We start from the raw sequence: 8,071 nt of genomic DNA, 5'->3' as shown, positions 1-8,071 counted from the left end.
TGGCCACCGAGTCTACTGTGTGGGAAAAGATTGGACTAAGTGGGTGGGGTCTTCAAACGCTTTGCAAGGATCCTGGTTAGCAGAACGAGGCGCCTGTGCAGAAGAGGATGGGCCTCATGTGCGAGTCCACCGAAGCATGGGCGAAAAAGAAGGGGCCGAGGGACTGCACACTTGTTGGAAGGGGAATTTGTAATTGGCTACTCTAAATTGGGAGAAAAAGGGTAAAAATGCCATGTCAATATGTGATGCAGCTAGGCCAGGGGTGCACAACATACGGCCAGACACGGCCCAGCGAAACTCTCAATCCGGCCCGCCAAAAGAAGTGCTGATGCTTTTTTAAATAAATGATGCGGTCACTTTAAATTCACTGGGTAATTCCATGACATTGCGACTGAAAAGTGACTGCTAATTTAGGTAAATACAAGTTACTTCAGCGGTACCATGTCTTTGTCCAAACCAAGTACAAGTAAAAAAAGACAAGTGGATCTCGAGCATAGGAAGTTTAACCCTGAATGGACATACAAGTATTTTTTTATTAAACAGGCCATGGCGTTTTCTTATGTCTGGTGTGCTTTGAATGCATGGCAGTGGCAAAGGAATATAATTTACGCAGGCATTACGAAACAAAACACCCAAAACTCGGCAATCTCAGAGGTGAGGACAGAAAGCAAAAGATTGACCACCTCACTGGGGCCTGACATTAATCCGTTGGTGTCAGAAAGACGCCGCAATATGTCCCATTGACCAATACATTTCTTGTAAGTACCTGATTTTATGTAACTGTATTACAAATTCATATGGACAGGTCTGTAAAAATGAAATGTGTGGCCCTCTGGTGTAGGTGTTAATGCGAAATGCCTTTGGTAAAAATAAGTCGTGCACGCCTGAGCTAGGCCATCGGTCAGTATCTGCAGGCTGATTTTCTGTGTGAAATACTGGTAGTTTTAAACGTGCAGATTCTTGTTTGATGGGTAATAAACCAACAGGAATCAAAGGAAAAACCGTAAAGAAATGGGATGCACTCGGGCGCTTGGTGCAGTGGTAAAACACACTAGTCCACAAGTGCTGAGATTTTAAGCTCAAATTTATATCTCGGCTCTTTCATCGGCTAGTAGGGTGCTTACACGGACGTGATTGGTTATGTCCTGAGAAGAGCGGGCTGAAGGGATTCCTCATTGCTGCTGCAATTATGGCCTCTTCTGGCTCGTCAATGGCACCTGCACCGAGATAGAAATAATGGAGATCAGTGTGTGACTCTCTGTACATGTTACTGATCCCTGTGTGAACCCACTTTGTGCAGGTGAAAAGAAGTTGGTAACTGCACATGTGTCAGAGGGGGCGTGTGTTAGGTACGGCCCTACTTGGTCAGCATTGGGGTCTGAAGCAGTAGAAGAGCGATGCAACTAGGTAACTGGATACGACTAGACTGGGAGAAAAAGGAAAAATGCTTAAATAGAATAGTTTAAAAAATGGAATGAATCCTAATTGATGGCTCCTATGTTCTTCTGGACGTGACCCGGAAATCGATTGAAATCAGCTCATTTCTCTAAACGTGCTTCCAAAATTCAAGAAACTAAAAGGTAGGAATCTGCTGGAGAAAGAATACATCGACCTATCCTGCGCTGAAATCTCTTTTATCATTGAAAGTCATGAGGTCTGTGATGTACTACGTTTTCCACCTCTTACCTTCACACATCCAAGAAAGGATGAAAAAAATTGGTAGATAAAATTAAACAGCAGTCATAGCTCAGTGGTTGGTACTGAATCAAAAAAGAAAATTGAGAGCTTTAATCCCGGCCCTGCCAAGCAGGTTTTAGGTAAGCTGTTTTACTTTATTTAGTTTTATTGTAATGTACTGCACACCCGTATATGTGACAAAGACCTTCCAAAGAAATGTGATACACCCATGTGTGGTGGATTTTAAACAATTTCTGGGTCATTGGCTAAAGGAGCTAAAAAATCATGGAGGCCTTGATTTGTGGAAATAATGTACCCCTTATGACCCATAGGTGAATTTTTACCCAGCATGATACAGAGACTGTGATGCTACTGGTCCTTTCTCAGATCTTCTAGCACTGGGTGTCTGGTACATGTGGACATCTGACTTTTAGTGCTACTGGGGGCAACACACTGGCTCAGTGGGTAGCACTGTCGCCTCACAGCAATAAGATAAAATCCCCGATATACGCACACCTATGACCACCTCACATCATTCCCTATTAATTCACCACTGAAAAGAAAAAGTACAAACTTGGTTGAACACTATTTTAAGTCATGTACTATACATGGACATTTCCAAATTAATATAAACAGTAATCCTAATCATTAAGCTGGTGTTTCGTCCAAGAAATAGTGTAATAGTGTTTGTGGAGGAATGTTTATTGCAAATGTTATGTTCGCCCTCATGTTGCCAAGCAACACTGTTAACGGACTACCTGATTTCGCGGAAGAATGCTTTTTGTAAGTGTTTTTTGTTAGTAAAAACATTTATAAATTGAACGTTGTTGTATTTTATTATATTTTATGTTGACCGACGTTTTAAAACATCCTTCCCCGTGATAAAATCATCTTGAGTGGCTTATTGCTTTAATGACTGTTTGACTTAAACTGATGAATCTTGTGTAACAAGTAACTACTGTTTCTGTCATGAATGTAACCAAAGTGTGTAAAACATGATGTTAAAATCCTAATAAATAAATAGTGCTACTGCTCCCAAATTTGGAACTCTCTCTCAAAAAACGTTTAATAGCTGCTCTACCATCTTTCGATTTAAAGCTTAATTAAAAACTTTGCTTTGTACTACTAACTATTCTTCCTCTCCCAAGTATTAGTTATGCAATTCTTACTCTTCCCAATAGTTTTGCTCCTTAATGTAAAGTGTCCTTGGGTATGTAAACGACACTATATAAACTGAACTTATTGCCTGGCTATACATTTTCAGCATTTAGCAGACAGACTCATTATCTAAAGTGACAAGCAACTGAGGGTTAAGAGTTATGCTCAAGGGTCCAATTAGCACTAGTGGGGCTAGAACAGAGATCTAACGAACACTAATGGAGTATTTGTATCTGTGTGCAGTGGTACCTCAGCGGTAAGGTACAGGACTAATCGGAAGGTTGCTGGTTCAAGCCCTACATCTACCAGGTTGCCACTTTTGGGCCCTTGAGCAAGGCCCTTAACCTTTAACTGCTTGCATTTGCAATGTATGCAGTGTATACGGTCACAATTGTAAGTCGCTTTGGATAAAAGCGTTTGCTAGATGCCAGAAATGTAATCCTAGCCACCGAGGTACCGCAGTAACAGGTATGAAATAAATGGTGCTCTTTCCATTCCATCACCACGTTTAAAAATATATTACAGCTCTGCCATTACACTTTTTTTTTCTGACAGGAAGGACACCAATTACAGTGGACCCTTGCCTTATGAACGGTTTACCATACGAACATTTTCGGTTACAAACAATCTTTTTCAACTTAACGTACGAAGAAATTTCAGATTACGAGTGAGTACACCCCTCACATTTCTGCAAATATTTCATTATATCTTTTCATGGGACAACACTATAGACATGAAACTTGGATATAACTTAGAGTAGTCAGTGTACAGCTTGTATAGCAGTGTAGATTTACTGTCTTCTGAAAATAACTCAACACACAGCCATTAATGTCTAAATAGCTGGCAACATAAGTGAGTACACCCCACAGTGAACATGTCCAAATTGTGCCCAAAGTGTCAATATTTTGTGTGACCACCATTATTATCCAGCACTGCCTTAACCCTCCTGGGCATGGAATTCACCAGAGCTGCACAGGTTGCTACTGGAATCCTCTTCCACTCCTCCATGATGACATCACGGAGCTGGTGGATGTTAGACACCTTGAACTCCTCCACCTTCGCCACAGGTGCTCCACAGGTGCTCAATTGGGTTTAGTCCATCACCTTTACCTTCAGCTTCCTCAGCAAGGCAGTTGTCATCTTGGAGGTTGTGTTTGGGGTCGTTATCCTGTTGGAAAACTGCCATGAGGCCCAGTTTTCGAAGGGAGGGGATCATGCTCTGTTTCAGAATGTCACAGTACATGTTGGAATTCATGTTTCCCTCAATGAACTGCAGCTCCCCAGTGCCAGCAACACTCATGCAGCCCAAGACCATGATGCTACCACCACCATGCTTGACTGTAGGCAAGATACAGTTGTCTTGGTACTTCTCACCAGGGCGCCGCCACACATGCTGGACACCATCTGAGCCAAACAAGTTTATCTTGGTCTCGTCAGACCACAGGGCATTCCAGTAATCCATGTTCTTGGACTGCTTGTCTTCAGCAAACTGTTTGCGGGCTTTCTTGTGCGTCAGCTTCCTTCTGGGATGACGACCATGCAGACCGAGTTGATGCAGTGTGCGGCGTATGGTCTGAGCACTGACAGGCTGACCTCCCACGTCTTCAACCTCTGCAGCAATGCTGGCAGCACTCATGTGTCTATTTTTTAAAGCCAACCTCTGGATATGACGCCGAACACGTGGACTCAACTTCTTTGGTCGACCCTGGCGAAGCCTGTTCCGAGTGGAACCTGTCCTGGAAAACCGCTGGATGACCTTGGCCACCGTGCTGTAGCTCAGTTTCAGGGTGTTAGCAATCTTCTTATAGCCCAGGCCATCTTTGTGGAGAGCAACAATTCTATTTCTCACATCCTCAGAGAGTTCTTTGCCATGAGGTGCCATGTTGAATATCCAGTGGCCAGTATGAGAGAATTGTACCCAAAACACCAAATTTAACAGCCCTGCTCCCCATTTACACCTGGGACCTTGACACATGACACCAGGGAGGGACAACGACACATTTGGGCACAATTTGGACATGTTCACTGTGGGGTGTACTCACTTATGTTGCCAGCTATTTAGACATTAATGGCTGTGTGTTGAGTTATTTTCAGAAGACAGTAAATCTACACTGCTATACAAGCTGTACACTGACTACTCTAAGTTATATCCAAGTTTCATGTCTATAGTGTTGTCCCATGAAAAGATATAATGAAATATTTGCAGAAATGTGAGGGGTGTACTCACTTTTGTGATACACTGTATATATATACAGACATTTTTTATTTGAACATTAATAATGTTTTTGCTTTATTTGAAAGTAAAGACATGGAGGTTATGTATGAAACAAAACATCTGACAAATGACCGCCTCAACCATGGCAGCACATGGTCACTCTTAATTAAATTTTTAAATTAAAAAATCTCTAACTCTGGTTTTGCTGCGAAAAAATGGCGGCAAATTTAAAATGTCAGTTCATTTTGGGACACCCTGTATATATACTGGTGCTGGTCATAAAATTAGAATATCATGAAAAAGTTGATTTATTTCAGTAATTCCATTCAAAAAGTGAAACTTGTATATTATATTCATTCAATACACACAGACTGATATATTTTAAATGTTTATTTCTTTTAATGTTCATGATTATAACTGACAACTAATGAAAACCCCAAATTCAGTATCTCAGAAAATTAGAATATTGTGACAAGGTACAATATTGAAGACACCTGGTGCCACACTCTAATCAGCTAATTAACTCAAAACACCTGCAAAGGCCTTTAAATGGTCTCTCAGTCTAGTTCTGTAGGCTACACAATCATGGGGAAGACTGCTGACTTGACAGTTGTCCAAAAGACGACCATTGACACCTTGCACAAGGAGGGCAAGACACAAAAGGTCATTGGCTGTTCACAGAGCTCTGTGTCCAAGCACATTAATAGAGAGGCGAAGGGAAGGAAAAGATGTGGTAGAAAAAAGTGTACAAGCAATAGGGATAACCGCACCCTGGAGAGGATTGTGAAACAAAACCCATTCAAAAATGTGGGGGAGATTCACAAAGAGTGGACTGCAGCTGGAGTCAGTGCTTCAAGAACCACCACGCACAGATGTATGCAAGACATGGGTTTCAGCTGTCGCATTCCTTGTGTCAAGCCCCTCTTGAACAAGAGACAGCGTCAGAAGCGTCTCGCCTGGGCTAAAGACAAAAAGGACTGCTGAGTGGTCCAAAGTTATGTTCTCTGATGAAAATAAATTTTGCATTACCTTTGGAAATCAAGGTCCCAGAGTCTGGAGGAAGAGAGGAGAGGCACAGAATCCACGTTGCTTGAGGTCCAGTGTAAAGTTTCCACAGTCAGTGATGGTTTGGAGTGCCATGCCATCTGCTGGTGTTGGTCCACTGTGTTTTCTGAGGTCCAAGGTCAACGCAGCCGTCTACCAGGAAGTTTTAGAGCACTTCATGCTTCCTGCTGCTGACCAACTTTATGGAGATGCAGATTTCATTTTCCAACAGGACTTGGCACCTGCACACAGTGCCAAAGCTACCAGTACCTGGTTTAAGGACCATGGTATCCCTGTTCTTAATTGGCCAGCAAACTCACCTGACCTTAACCCCATAGAAAATCTATGGGGTATTGTGAAGAGGAAGATGCGATACGCCAGACCCAACAATTCAGAAGAGCTGAAGGCCACTATCAGAGCAACCTGGGCTCTCATAACACCTGAGCAGTGCCACAGACTGATGGACTCCATGCCACGCCGCATTGCTGCAGTAATCCAGGCAAAAGGAGCCCCAACTAAGTATTGAGTGCTGTACATGCTCATACTTTTCATGTTCATACTTTTCAGTTGGCCAACATTTCTAAAAATCCTTTTTTTTGTATTGGTCTTAAGTAATATTCTAATTTTCTGAGATACTGAATTTGGGGTTTTCATTAGTTGTCAGTTATAATCATGAACATTAAAAGAAATAAACATTTGAAATATATCAGTCTGTGTGTAATGAATGAATATAATATACAAGTTTCACTTTTTGAATGGAATTACTGAAATAAATCAACTTTTTCATGATATTCTAATTTTATGACCAGCACCAGTGTACAGTGGGGAAAATAAGTATTTGATCCCCTGCTTTTATGGTGTATTATGGTGTATGGTACAGCACACATACTGTACTGAAATGTGATGTGTTTTTTATGTACAGTACAGTACTACTGTGTATTGCTGTTTATTATTGTTTATTACAGTAATGTCTATTTTATAATTTAAGATTTAAGGGAAAAAATACTTGTATTTGTAACAAAAAAGACAATTTAAGACATTAGAAGGTTTGGGAGGTCTGGCATGGATTAATACTATTTACATGATTTCTTATGGGAAAAATAGGTTTAACTAACGAACATTTTGACTTAAGAACAGCCCTTCGGAACCAATTAAATTCATAAGTCAAGGGTTTATTGTATTACTGTTCCTTTTTAATACAATGATAACTTTGTAGTTTTTGTGCTAGTCCTGTTTCTTACCACAAGTGGGCAATGGTTACACAGAAACCTGTAACATTCTGGAAGCAGCAGTGTTGCCAATTTAGCGACTTTGTCGCTATATTTAGCGAGTTTTCAGACCCCTCTAGCGACTTTTTTTCAAAAATGCGACTACCGACAAATCTAGCGACTTTTTCTGGTGTTATTGGAGACTCGAACGTTTAAACACATTGTTCTGCAGTTGATTGATCCTGCCGTGAGCCCCTCCGCCGTCACAAAGCACTCACAGTCAGTATCACAGTCACAGATCGGGCGGTTTTCCACAAAAATGGGAGGATTTTGTTGGAAATTGGCAGGGAAAAACACACTTTCGCAGGTGGACAAATTTTGGGCTGGTTTGTAATCATTTTGGCGGCTTAAAATGTAAATTAAAAACTATTGCTTTCTAAAGCAGGTGGAATATAAATAGGTCTACCTTCTCCCACCACATCCAACCCGTTTTCTTAAAAAAGAAAAACAAACCACGAATCAACAGAAGAACGTTTATTTGTAGTTCTAAACATATTTAGGGTGGGTTTTTTTTTTTTACCCACTTTTTGTCTCACCCACGATGTTATTCCTCTCTTCTACAACGTCAATTACACGCAAATGGACCTTATGCAAATTAGGCGATGACGTCATTTAGCGACCTTTAGCACAGCCAATAGCTACTTTCCTTACTGAGGAGTTGGCAACACAAGGAAGCAGTGCTTGGTGAAAACATCCGGTTCGCGTTTTG

Source organism: Trichomycterus rosablanca, chromosome 5, assembly GCF_030014385.1.
Source record: "Trichomycterus rosablanca isolate fTriRos1 chromosome 5, fTriRos1.hap1, whole genome shotgun sequence".
Lineage (NCBI taxonomy): Eukaryota > Metazoa > Chordata > Actinopteri > Siluriformes > Trichomycteridae > Trichomycterus > Trichomycterus rosablanca.
The sequence above is the reverse complement of the archived record's forward strand: the minus strand, read 5'-3'. Positions refer to the sequence as shown.